The 14,384-nt window shown below is 40.3% G+C and overlaps 1 protein-coding gene across 2 annotated transcripts in view; it reads left to right on the top strand.

Moving 5' to 3' along the window:
- The first annotated feature begins 4,328 nt into the window (after positions 1–4,328).
- The window catches only part of LOC122556550 (cyclin-I-like), a 33,008-nt gene continuing 22,952 nt past the window's right edge, over positions 4,329–14,384 (top strand). For both annotated transcript variants that reach the window (XM_043703332.1, XM_043703333.1), the window contains exon 1: positions 4,329–4,647. The gene's annotated coding sequence lies outside the window, so the exon portion shown is untranslated. The remainder of the gene's footprint in view (positions 4,648–14,384) is intronic.

The following is a 14,384-nucleotide window of genomic DNA, read 5'->3' as shown; positions in this document are numbered from 1 at the left end:
TAGACTGCGTGCAGGTCAAGCAGATTACTCATCCCAAACTTTTCAAGGACAATTAGAGATCTGCAACAAGTGCAGACCTTGCCCACAATCCCTTGAATTAACAAATATAAGATAATGCTTTTCACTATTGCTGGGCTAAGCATCATCTGTTATGGCTCAGAAGCCTCACTTGGCATAGCAAGAGAAAGAGAGTGGACTGAGAAGGTGCATGATTCAAGAGCCTCTGTTTTCTCTTGGCCCTATTCTTGGCCAGCTGACCTTTTCATTTTTGCTCTTCCAATGGCCTTCTGAACAGTCAGTTTCCAGGGGCTATGGATGTTAGTGACTGTTGCCCAGTTGCCAGAGCAACTATCTACAATCTTCATATTTCAGTTGGTGTCCTTGTAGTTTGGACACACAGCATTTTATGTCACAGTGGCCAATTCACCATACAAAAAGGCTTTGAATATGATATACTGCGGTCATCCATACAATGTATGTGGTTCAACTAGCACAAGCATCATATCTTTAACAATGAGCGTATGTTAATGGAATTAATGTGATAAGAGTTGGTGACCTTGTTCAGTCAAGAAACATCTGAAACTGTGAATGTGAAAGCTGTTCATGTTTGTTCATACCAATTTAAATATGCAATTTAAATTGTTGCAATTTTGAAATTTATCATGCATTTTGGAACTGTATCTTTTTGTTAGGATTATTATATATTTGGATTGGATTTTTAAATTTAGCATAATTGAAGGTGGTCCTGATCTCCAATATGCCTGGCTGATTTACTTGTTTGAGATCAAATAGATCTCAGATTGTTTTATTGAGAAAAAGGTGTAAAATATTTGTGCTTGGAGTCTTAGTGTATATGAATAGAACACAAGGCTCCCAAATGGGCTTTGGGTTGTGAACAGTTGTGCTGTGAAAAACACATTTGCTTCTGAGATGAAAGGAGTTAGGATCAAAAATAACTAATTAGCATTTCTGCCTAGATACACAGCTAATGTGTGTCCATGAGAAAAAGGTACAAGAAGCCATTTGTGAGATTAGTTTATAGACTTCCTTACAAATCCATAAATATAACAGGCAGTTAGCAGCTTTGTTTCATCTGTTCCTTAGTCATCTGGGAGGAAGAGAGTAAGAGGTAGAGGCAGCTAGTCCTGCAATGTAGCAGAGAAAATACTGACACTAGATTTAGATTTTGGGATTTATATTTATTGTTATGTCTACACAAGTACAGAGATAATAGTAAAAAGTGTATAATGTTACCTCACATGGTGCCATGTTAGGTACAAAAATAACTGGATACAAAACCCTTAGCTACAAAGGAGTAAAAGAAACAAAGTTAAAAATGTTAAGAATTACTTTCATAAAATAAGTAGAAAAATAATTAAATAAGATAATATTAACATTAAAGTCCTTCTTAATATAAACTTGAAAAATAAAGGAAGAAAATTAAAAGTTCAACAGTCTTTGATGAGTCCTCCGCTTAACTTGCTCTCCGGAAGATGTCAGCTGCTAGTTCCCAGTGCAGCTACATTCACCAGCGGAGCTCACTCACCACTCACTCTTCCCCATGTTGGGTGACGTTGCCAATGCTGCTACTGTTGCTGAGGCTGCTACCTCCCCAGTCTCCTCCTGCTGCCTCTGCAACATGCCCGGGCAGGACCCACTCACACATCAAGAAACCGGACTGAGACACCACTGTGCCAGGCCGAGAGACCGCTGCAGGCTGCTGTGAGATTGTGCCAAGATACTGGGCCAAGACACACCATACCAGGCTGAGAGACCGAAGGAAAGAGAAAAGAATAAAAGAAATACCAAGAGAGAAACAAAAAGAAAAAAGAAGAAAGAAATGGACAGAGTTGACAAGTTGTGGCTGAAGTGTCCTTCTCCACCACCATCCTGGAATGCTACAGTCCACCATGCAGAACTTGGATGGAAGTTTGCACTCAAATTGAAGATACTGAGTTCATGAAATCTGGAAGACTCTCCAAACTTGGATTAAAACATAAGATTCAACTGCATAACTCCCAAAGTCCAAGCTGGGGAGGCAATAGCCTAGTGGTATTATCATTGGGCTACCAATCCAGAGATTCATGTAATGTTCTGGGGACCTGGGTTTGAATCCCACCACAGCGGATGGTGGAAATTCAATTTTAAAAATCTGGAATTAGGAGTCTAATGATTGCCATGAATCCGTTGTCAGAAAACCCCATCTGGTTCACTAATGTCCTTTTGGGGAAGGAAGCTGCCATCCTTATTTCGACTGGCCTACATGTGAATCCAGACCCACAGCCAATTTGGTTGACTTTTAATTGCCCTCTGTGCAAATAGGGATGGGCTATAAATACTGTCTAGCCAGCAATGTTCACACCCTGTGAACAAATAAAGAAATCAGAAGTTACTTGCCATTGGGAACTAAGAATAAGTTTAGACTGAGTCCTGGTGGATGAAGTGTCTACTTAAAGATTTGTGGCTATAATTTAAGTGGGGAATCTATTTTCTATAGTTTAAAGTCTAAAGTTGTTGATTGAAAGGAAATAACATTTAGTCAAAGCGTTTATTTTGTCATTTATCACAGTATGAGGTGTATCTTGATGTGTCATCTTTTCAGATGTTAACTGGAAGTTTCGATTTCTCTTTAAAAGTTAATAGAGTCTACAAAGCTTGCAAGTAAATGAATGTAAGTATTTTATGAAAGTAAATGTTTCAGGAACATTCCTGATGAAGAGCTTCTGCTCAAAGGCTAATGTTGCACCTTTGTTTAAGAAAGTTGTAAGGAGAAATCAGGGAACTATAGACCTGTGAGTCTAACTTTGTTTGTGGGTAAATTGTTGGAGGTGATTATAAAAGATGGGATTTATGGACATTTAGAGAGGCAAAATTTGATTAAGGATAATCAGCATGGTTTTGTGCGAGGAAAATTGTCTCTCATAAACTTGATAGATTTTTTTGAGGAAATTACCAAAAAGACTGATGATGGCAGAGCAGTAGATGTTATTTATTTGGATTTTAGTAAAACCTTTGATAAGGTTCCGCATGGTAGACTAATTAGGAAAGTTAGGTCACATGGGATTCGGGTGAGATTGCCAATTGCTCTCGTCAACTTAACGGCAGGAGATAGAGAGCAATAGTGGAGGGTTACTTTTCAGACTGGAGGCCTGTGACAAGCAGTGTTCTACAGGGATCAGATTTGGGTCCTCTTTTATTTTTCATTTGTGTAAATGATTTGTATGAGAATATGGAAGGAATGGTTAGTAAGTTTGCAGACGACACCAAAATTGGTATCTTAATAGACAGTGAAGAAAATTTTCTAAGATTACAAAGGAATCTTGATCAAATGGGTCAATGGGTTGAAAAAATGGTATTTGGAGTTCAATCTGGATAAATGCAAGGTATTGCATTTTGGTGCAACAAACAAGGATAGGGCTGATACAATAAATGGTAGGGCCTTGAGTAGTATTGTAGACAGAGAGACCTAGGGGGTCAGGTACATAATTCTTAGAAGTTTGCATCACATATGGACAGCATTGTTAAAAATGTTCTTGGCGCACTTGCCTTCATTGCTTAGTCCTTTGAATATAGGAGTTGGGAAGTCATGTTGAGATTCTCAAGGACATTGGTAAGGCCTCTCCTGGAACACTGGGTCCAATTCTTGTCACCTAGTTGTCAGAAGGATATTATCAAGCTGGACAGGGTTCAGGAGAGATTTACCAGGATGTTGCCACGTTTGGAAGATTTGAGTTACAAAGAAAGGTTGGATAGCTTGGGTCTTTTTTCACTGGAGCATAGGAAGTTGAGAGGTGACCTGATAGAAGTTTATAAAATAATGAGAGATATAGATAGGTAGTTGTCCTTTCCCTGAGATGGGGGATTTTGAGACTGGGGGCACATTTTTAAGGTGAGAGGAGAGAGATTTCAAAAAGACATGAGGCAAATTTCCTACACAGAGGGTGGATTGTGTGTGGAATGAACTTCCTGAGGAAGTGGTGGATGTGGGTACAATTACAACTAAATGTCATATAAAGAGATACATGAATAGAAAATGTTTGGAGGGATATGGCCCAGGAGCAGGCAGGGACTAGTTTTGTTTGGGATTATGGTCGGCTTGGACCAAAGAGTCTGTTTCTGTGCTGTATGACTCTATCCAAGAATCTAATAATGGAAGAATTGAAATATAACTGTGTGCAGTTGTCCCACACCAGCAACCTCTGAGCTCACAAGATGGATTGTATTGTGGAGCAGTTGTGTTCTTGCCGTGATAGTCAGCACGTAACCGCTTACGTGATGAAACGAGGAGGAGCCGAGTGTTTCGAAATGACTCCACTTCCAGTCCGTCTCCTATCAGAGCGCGGGGACTGCGGAGTGTGGAAGTGGCCTTTATTTCCCCCTCCCTACTCCTCGATCAACTGTGTTCAATTCTCTAGTTCTACTTCGTGTCTTTTTAAAGTGTGCTTCTTGAATGTTAGTTTTAAGCATACCCGGACGATGGTCGCCTTGTTCGGGGACACAGTACCCGTTTGTTATGACCCACATTTGAAGTTTCTGGGCACGAAGACTGGTTCCTTTTGTTTCCTCGGAAGAATGGAGATGCTGAACTGATGGCTTTGATCGAGGCGGAGAAAGAGAACACACATTCCACTTTGCTTTGGGGAAGAGGTAAATTGCTGCAGCTTTCTGTAATTGAAGGTGTTTGCTCTGCTGCCTGGGTAGAGTCCTGTGCAAAGACTTTCACTCAGTAAAGATAGTCACTAAGGCCGTAGAAGTGGAAGGCTTTTTCCGGAGCTACATACAAATTACAACCCAAGTTATTGACTTCAATGTATTTATTGTGTGTAAAGCAGCGTGTATTTTATATCAGAACAAGCGCTGTTTAATTTTCACTTAAAACTTCGCACTGCTAAAAGAAAACTAATTTACATAAGTGTCAGATATCTGGGACGTTTTGTTCTAGTTTACATGACGTTCTCACTAAGAACGTTAAAACGTATCATTGTTTTGGGTGGAAAGTTGATTTCAAATCTTTTGTTGGTTATGTTGAGCTAAGGGAAGAGGGGATTCAATAGACTTAGTACCTCCTCCGTAATTGATCAAAATCTTCCGTTTGACTGGGTCTGTAGTGACCACTCAACGTTGTCCTTTTGCTGGTTTCTAGAATTTAAGTTGAAGTTCCTGCTTCCCCTTTAAGAGGGGTGGGGCCAGAATGTGCAGTTTAATGCCTTTGCACTAGAATATCATTTTTATTCATTGTTAATAAAATGTTGGCGATCTGAAATGAAAACTGAAAGTGCTGGAGAAACTCGGCCAACTCAAACAGCATCGGTGGAGAGAGAAACTCTGTGGCCTGCAGAGGTTCATTCTGTTTCTCCATAGATACCGACAGACTTGCAATGTTGATCGAGCATTTTGATTTTATTACCAATTTATAACAAAAGACTATTCAAAAAGCAATGTCGCAATCGCAACCCAAGACTTTGGGCACGTTCAATCGCAATGTTTTTTTTCTCGTCCCATCTTATTCGGGTCAAACTTAATCTCTTCAGAGGAGTATCATTCTCGCTCTCAGAGACACAACCCAAACTTTTCCCAACGGATCTCATTTTGTCCAAGTTAAATAAGGCGCGGTTCTTTTTCTAACAAGGGCCACAGTGTTGTTGTCAAATAAAAGCAAAATACTGGCAATGCTCGAGATCTGAACATCAAAGTATTTTAAATATTCAGTGGGGCTGACAGCATTAGTAGAGAGAGGAACAAAAATTTGATGTTTCAAGTCAAGTCTTATTCTTCAGAACTGAAGAAAGGTAGAAATATCCAAAAGTTTTGAGAAAGGGTCAGTTAGACTCGAAACGTCAGCTCTTTTCTCTCCTTACAGATGCTGAGATTTTCCAGCATTTTCTCTTGTGGTTTCAGATTCCAGCATCCGCAGTAATTTGCTTTTATAAGGTAGAAATATGACAGGTTATTTTTAAAAGGGGGGTGGGGTGGGGGGCGGAAGTGGCTGAACAGAAGGAAAGTATTGGATAGGTTAGAGGCCAGCAGAGCTTAAATCCTAAAGATGCGTGGACCAGAAGGTAAAGGGATTGGCAATGGTTGGAGTAAATGTGTAAATGTAAGTATTAACTGTAGTGGATCATAGGGTCATAGAGTATACACCTGCTGCACCACTCGGTAAGATCATGTCTGATTTGATTGTGGCTTTAACAGCTCCTGAGTGTGAATGGCTGGATAATGGGCAGTCCAGTCTGAAAGCACATTGTCATGACTATATTTTCTCACTCCATGCCTCCTATAACAACTCCATTCCTTTATGCCAGTTTCTTATCTCCATTGCATCCTTCCATAGCTTTCTGAGATATCTACCTTTATACTCAACTAAGGATTTCGCCCACTTTTGGTTGGCAGGGGTCCATAACTGATGGTTTGTCTGATATATGCCTGTACTCTGCTTCAGTTGCTTTACGTCTCTCCATTCTCCTCTTCCACCGCATCATCTGTCACCTCCAACATGATGCTACTGCTGAACACATCTTCCCACCCTTTCCTGCCAGCTTTCCAAAGGGACCATTCCCTTCTCGATACACTGATCCCACCCTCAGTCCCACATATCGTATCTTCCCATGTGGTTTGGAGGAAGTAGAACACTTACGCTCGCCTCACTGTCCAAGATCCCAGATGCAACTTCTAGCTGAAACAATGATTGACCTATACTTATATCAATTTATTATAGGGGAGAAAGTGAGGACTGCAGATGCTGGAGATCAGAGCTGAAAATGTGTTGCTGGAAAAGCGCAGCAGGTCAGGCAGCACCCAAGGAACAGGAGAATCGACGTTTCGGGCATAAGCCCGATTCTCCTGTTCCTTGGATGCTGCCTGACCTGCTGTGCTTTTCCAGCAACACATTTTCAGCTCTGATCTCCAGCATCTGCAGTCCTCACTTTCTCCTTGAAGATTTTAACCTATTGCGAATCCTCTCACAAGGATGCCTTCCTTGAGGAAGCTCTCTTCCTCCCTTTCCTGAAGAAGGGCTTATGCCCGAAACGTCGATTCTCCTGTTCCTTGGATGCTGCCTGACCTGCTGCGCTTTTCCAGCAACACATTTTCAGCTCAATTTATTATATTCATTCTCAAAAGTGGTCTTATTTACATTGAAGAGACCAAATACAGATTTTGGGACTGCTTTATGGAACAACTCTGCACAGGGCATTTTGATTCACCACCTCGCTCTCAGCCCTGCCTCAGTCTTTGGCTTGTTGCAGTGTTCCAGTGAAGCTTAATGCAAGCTCCTCCTCTTCCAGTTAGGCACTTTGCAGTCTTCTGGATTCAACATTGAGATCAACAATTGCATGAACTTTGTCCTCCATTTTGATTCAGTGTACTGCCATGGTTAGTCTGAATCTTGTCTTTTTTGTGTTTTTGCCATCCGACAGAGTTGTTTATTATTCTGCCATTCACACTCACTCTTGAGTAATTGCTTTGTTTTTGTTTGAGCTATAACTTGTCTCTTGTTCACAACACCATTGCTTCTGACCTTTATTCCAGACCTTTATTCTTCTTCCTGTTTGTGCCCCCACCCCATGATGTAAAACTGATCACATTTCTGGCTTCCTTCAATTCTGAAAACATTATATTTGACTCAGAATATTTTTTTTTTCCTCACTGCCCCTCCTGATGCTGCCAGACCTGTTGAATATGTTTAGCATTTACCCTTCCTATTAATTTCCTTTCACTGTTATCTATTGCAACCAAAGACAAGGTCACTGTGACTGCCTAAATATTGGTACAACCTGGACTCTGAGAAACTGCAGGTATTTTCCCTACAGGGTATAATAAATACATTGTTGAAGTGGGTATTGAGATGTTTGGAAATTCCCAGTGAAGGGGAAAACCAAGTATTGTATTCAGGAAGTTCAGAGAAACTCAAAATTGTTTTCAATTAAATGTAACTTTCAGAAATAACCTTATGGAAGTACATGGCCATTAAATAGTGGTAAGTTTAGTCAGAGTGCGTTGGGTGAGATTTGGAAAGCTAATCTCACTAGTTTGAAATTCCTGGTCTAGGACCTTTAATTACTTGTCTCAAACTGGGCATTCCTACTTGCCTACAGCAGTGTTATGAATATACCCTAAAGACAGGGGTTTAACCTAAAAGGGAAGTGTAACGAACAGAACTACTCAGACTGAAACGAAATCAGAAAGGAGTTATGGTAAACTGGAGTTCCTTTCTTTGAACCGCTGTTAAGGATCAGACCAAACCCCCTCAAAATGTATTAAGAAGATAGTCTAGACCCAAACACCTTCTTATTTTAAAGGTAAGTGTACGGTATTTTGTTCCAAAAGCAGTTACCAGGCTTGAAACAAAAAAACCATTATTTATATACTATAGTTAAAATATAGACAAAATAAAAGAATTGGCTTAAATGTAATTCTATTGAAATGCTTAACAAAATAATATATTAGTTACTACTAATTAACTGTTCCAATATAGGAACATCCCATAAACACATCCTTGCAAAGGCAAGTTCAGTAAAATAGATGGTCACACATGCAATTCTAGCAACAGAAAGAGAACCCCAGCATTTAGCTATAACAGAGAAGGGAATAAGAGCTTCCACAGTCAGCTTCAAGACCCCAGCAACTGCTACTGAAGTCCAAAACTTAAAAAACAAGTCTTGGTTCTGTGGGAGCTTGACCTTACCCATTCAGACTTTTTTTATTGTTCCAACTTCAGAGAAAAAAAAACCAAGACCTCACCAGCTGCTTACTTTATTGGCTTTGGAGCAGACAGCTCAGTTCCTCTGTCTCAACCTTTCTCATTTTAAAAAAAAAAGACAAACTACATCTCTTAAAGCAATAGTATTGTCACATTGCCTTTTTTTGTATGGTGTTGGTTGCTGAAGAAGCAGAATCAGGTCTACTGCATTAAGATTATCCAGGAGAGAAAAGCTGAATAAACCACCACCTAAAATATTAGTATTGAGGTGCATGTAAATCATAATGTAACAGATGACATGACACAAAGATGAACAAAAGTGAAGATACCAGTCTAGAATGAGCATGAGAAGGGCAAGACTGCTCCTAAGATAAGTGGAGAGTTAAGAATCTTTATTGGGTTAACCAAAAGTTGGGAGGGAAATCCATCCCATTTCATCTGTTGATGATATTGTGGCAAAAGTGGAAACAAGAAACTTTTTCACAAAACTGAATTCTGGCAGGTCCCTTCACCCAAGAATTGAGTTTGCTGACTGTATTTAGTCTATCACTTGGAGAGTGTTGTTTCAGCTGTGTGCCATTTGGAATCTTCTCTGCATCAAAGGTTTTCGAAAGCAATGTTTTTTTAAAACAACTGAAGGGACACAGGTAACCATTTGCCGTCTGAATGTGCTACATCATGGTAAAATTAGAAAGAAACGTACTGCAGCCTTTGGGAAAAAAAATAGAGTTGTTACTACCCTCTGACGGTTTAGCACGTTGCAATATCACCTCTCTCACTATAGTAGTATAGAAAAGACACCAGTCTGGAATAAGCATGTCTCAAGCACTACACTAGAGAGCTGTATTTGATAACCTACAATATGAAGGTATAAATAAAGTTGTGTTAACAGTACAAAGGAATTGAAGAGTGCATTATTTCTTGGAGATAGGGCTGCTTGCTTCTTATAGACAGTGTTTGTGCAGACACCCCCACTCCAGAGATACACTGGACAGGTGTATCAATGTTCGGTAATAGTATTGGTACATCATTTTAAAAGAGAAAGCTGAAACATTTGCAGCAATGTTTGGCCAGAAGTCCCAAGTGAATAATCCGTTTTGGCCTCCTCCAGTGGTGCTCAACATCCCAGATGCCAGTCTTCAGCAAATTGGATTTGTTCCACATAATATCAAAAAATGTTTGGAAGAACTGGATACTGCAAAGGCTATGTGCCCTAACAATATTCTGGCAATAATAATGAAAGCTTGTGTTCCAGAGCTTGCCACGCTCCTAGCCAAGCTGTTCCAGTACACATGCAACACTGGCATCTACCCAAAAATGTTGAACATTGCCCAGGTATGCTATGAACACATAAAGTAGGACAAATCTAACTCAGTCAGTTACCATCACATCACTTTGATTATCAGTAACGTGATGAAAGGTGTCATCAATAGTGCTGTCAAGCAGTACCTGCTCAGTGGTGCCAAGTTTGGATTTCGCCAGGGCCACTCAGCTCCTGACCTCATTACAGCCTTGATTCAGACATGAGTTGAAAAGTCTGGTGCTGGAAAATCACAGGTTAGGCAGCATTCGACTCTGATCTCCAGCATCTGCAGTCCTTACTTTCTCCTTGGTTCAGACATGGACAAAAGAGCTGAATTCAAAAGATGAGGTGAGAATAAAAGCCCTTGACATCAAGTCTGCATTCGACTGAATGGAGCATCAAGGACCCCTAGGAAGTGGGCAAACTTTCTGCTGGTTGGGATCATACCTGGCACATAGGAAGATGGTTGGAGATCAGTCATCTCAGCTCCAGGACATCTTTGCAGGAGTTCCTCTGGGTAGTGTCCTATGCCCAACCATCTTCAGTAACTTTATAAATTACCTTTCCTCCATCATAAGATCAGAAAATTTTGCTATTGAGCACCATTGTTCAGCACCGTTCATGGTTCCTCAGATATTGAAGCATGTTCAAATGCAACAAGATTGGGACAACATCCAGTCTTGGACTGGCAAGCGGTAAGTAACAATTGTGCTACCCAAATACCACGCAACAGCCATCTCTGATAAGGATCAATCTGACCACTTCCCCATGACATTCACTTGTGTTACTGTCACTGAATCCCCACTATGAACATCCTGGGGAGTTATTCTTTGACTACAAACTCATCCTGGTTAATCATGTAAACACAGTGGCTACAAGAGCAGGTCAGCGGCTGGGAATACTTAAGTAATTCATCTCCTATCCCCCCAAAGCCTGTCCACCATCTACAAGGCACAAGTCAGGAGTGTAATGGAATAATCCCCACTTGCCTGGATGATTGTAGTTCCAACAACACTTAAGGCTGACACCATCCAGCATGAAGCAGTCCACTTGATTTGCACCACATCTATAAACATCCACTCCCTCCACTGCATCTGAATAGAAGCAGTGTGTACAATATATAAGATGCACCATTGAAATATACCGTTAGACAGTTCCATCCAAATTCGTGACCGCTTCCATCTAGAAGGACAAAGGCGACAGATACATGTGAATATGACCATCTGCAAGTTCCCCTCCAAACCACTCCCCATCGCTGTTCGTTCGCTGTCGCTGAATCTATATCCTGAAAATCCCTCTCTCCGGTCATAATGGGTTAACCTACAGCATGGTTCAAGAGGACAGCTCACCACCACTTTCTCAAAGCCAAATAGAACAAACAATAAATGTTGGCCAGCCATCAATGCCTGTGTCCCACAAGTGAGTTTTAAAAAATGACTTAAGCACAAACTAAAATACATACCATGTAAATAGAGGCAAAACGACCAGATCTTAGCCTCTAAGTTTCAACCAAACTTCTGGTCCAGTGTAGGCATCTAAGAACACTGAGTGTTGTGATGGAAAAGCACAGCAGGTCAGGCAGCATCAGAGGAGCAGGAGCATCGATGTTTCAGGCATAAGCCCTTCATCTGGAATCAGTGTTCCTGATGAAAGGCTTTTGTCTGAAACATCAATTCTCCTGCTCCTCGGATGCTGACTGACCTGCTGTGCTTTTCCGGCACCTCACTCTCGACTCTGATCTCCAGCATCTGCAGTCCTCCCTTCTAAGAGCACTGACATCATATAAATGACAAGATGAGCAACACAGCTGTATTTCTAAGAGAGTCCATTTTAAGTTTGTGGACTGATTGCAAAAGTGATTTTTAGCTTGTTTCAAACTTCTCTGCAAATATTCTTATTAGCTTTAGTGGATGCTTGAGACAGGAAAGTGGTCCTCCCAGTTGGAATGCCTCTCCTCATGAGAAGTGTTGATGAGTGCAATGATGTTGTGTTCTTACCACTCAATAGACTTGTTAGAAGATTGAAAGGTTTGTGCTTACAGGTGCATTGGTTGAATAGGTAAGAAATTGGCTTGTATTGTGTTTAAAAATTGCAAGTCTGAGATCAGCACTAATTTTCTAGGAACAAGCGAATATACTACCAGAAGCTTTTGGATGCACTGTACATTCACTTTCTTACCAGAATAGTTGTAATTATCTTTTGTTTGAAAGTAAAAGGTAGTTTAATCAGAACTGCTACTTTGTCATGATTGATCAGTTTCTATTTTGTTGGATGGCATTTTGGAAATTCTTTTGTCTCCTATTCTGTGATTTTTGTGAAAACAATGGCTTAGCCATTAAACAATGGGATTTTAGTTTATTTCTGTATTTTATTATTTTGTGAAAATTCTCTGGGCATGTTTATATATGTCTAAGGATTTGACAAATCTGAGTCAGGAAGATCCAAAGACTCAAGTGGGCTAAAATGTCCCGAAGAATCTGAAAATTGATCTAAAGATTATGATTTTGGGGAAACTCTACATATTATTCCAAGAACAAAAGATGATACACAACATGGATGAATGTTAAGTATGGAAACAAATTAACGATGTGCTTTCTTTCCAGTTGTCTTATCCTTTAAGCCATGATAAATCATTATGGAGATTTTCCGACACTCACCCGAATAGAATGTTCTTTCTGGTACAAGAAGTGAGGATTTATTGATATGGCTTTACCCATGGTTAAAGTGAATGATGAAATAGCTGTGCATGTTTCTCTCCATAACTGATAATGGCTTATGTGATGCAATGTTCTTCACAAGTTGTGAAACTAGTGAGATAATCATTAGATGATTGTGTTAAGGACATTGGCTGATGAAAGAAATAGTAAAATGAATAATATTACAATTTTTTGTGGAATAATAAGTAACATGTTAAGAATCAAGCTGCCACTTGTGAGATTGGTCAATCAGTTGGATCTTATTTAATGTAGTTTTGATGCAGAAAGACTTTTTTAAAATATATTTTTATTTTGAAAAAAGGAATTTTTTCTCTTGAAAATTACAACAGATACAAAACCAAACAATTCAAGCTAACATTAAAAACCAAACCTGCTAATTACATAAATAAATAACAACTAATAATTAAGCTAAAAAAGAACAATCTTAACAATAATAATAATGATTATAACAATAAACAGCTCAGAAAAACAAAGCAATAGCCCTTGATCATTGATTGCATAAGTTTATACATATTTATATGTTTGTAGTTCCTGTCCTCTGGATACCAGATTCATTACATAGTATTGCCATGGCTATATAAAAGCTCTTATTAGTATGGCGGACTAATCTGTACTCAGGCAGTCCAAAAAGGGTCGGCCTATGTCTTATAAAAATTCTCAATTTTATGATGCACAATACTCATAAAGTCCAAGGGGCTGTGCTCCATGACTAGCTTGCACCAGCCCGCCAGACCCGGAGAGATTTTCCGACACTCACCCGAATAGAATGTTCTTTCTGGTACAAGAAGTGAGGATTATGAAAAGCCTTTTTTTGTGGACATCTCATGGAAGTGGATTAACAAAGCCAAGAAGAAGAGATACCGGTCCATCTCCACCTCCGTCTCCAAGGCCTTCTCTATTTCGCCTACCACAGTGTTCCAGTATGCCCAGTCTGTGGCAGGACCAAAGACAATGAGTAAACGTGCCATGCTCACTTTATGTTTAGGACATGTTGGGAGATGCTCCTGCTTTAAATTTAGCGAAGCAGGCTGGGGCCAGATGGACCCTGTGGAGAATTTTCAACTGCAAGGTGTGGGTCCTGTTGCAAATTGTGATCCTTCTTGCGTTTTCCCAAATATCCTCCCATTATTTCAGAAGAGATCTTAACGTACAACACACTCTCCCATTCCTTGCAGAGCCATTCAGTCGTGTCCGAGGGACCCCCTCCCAATAGATAAGCATTGCTAACAGATAATGTACCCTCAGCACTCAACACCCTCTTCTCCATATCGGACCTATAAGGATCATTAGAAGTGTGGTCTCTTTTTGTATGAAGTTCCTAATTTGAAAGAAACAAGAGGTCCCCACTGGGCAATTTACATAGTCATAGAGATGTACAGCATGGGAACAGACACTTCGTCCAGCCCATCCATGCCGACCAGATATCCCAACCCAATCTAGTCCCACCTGCCAGCACCCGCCCCATATCCCTCCAAACCCTTCCTATTCATATACCCATCCAAATGCTTTTTAAATGTTGCAAATGTACCAGCCTCCACCACTTCCTCTGGCAGCTCATTCCATACACGTACCACCCTCTGCGTGAAAAGGTTGCCCCTTAGGTCTCTTTTATATCTTTCCCCTCTCACCCTAAACCTATGCCCTCTAGTTCTGGACTCCCCCACCC

This window comes from Chiloscyllium plagiosum, chromosome 14, assembly GCF_004010195.1.
Source record: "Chiloscyllium plagiosum isolate BGI_BamShark_2017 chromosome 14, ASM401019v2, whole genome shotgun sequence".
NCBI lineage: Eukaryota > Metazoa > Chordata > Chondrichthyes > Orectolobiformes > Hemiscylliidae > Chiloscyllium > Chiloscyllium plagiosum.
The sequence above is the reverse complement of the archived record's forward strand: the minus strand, read 5'-3'. Positions and strand labels throughout refer to the sequence as shown.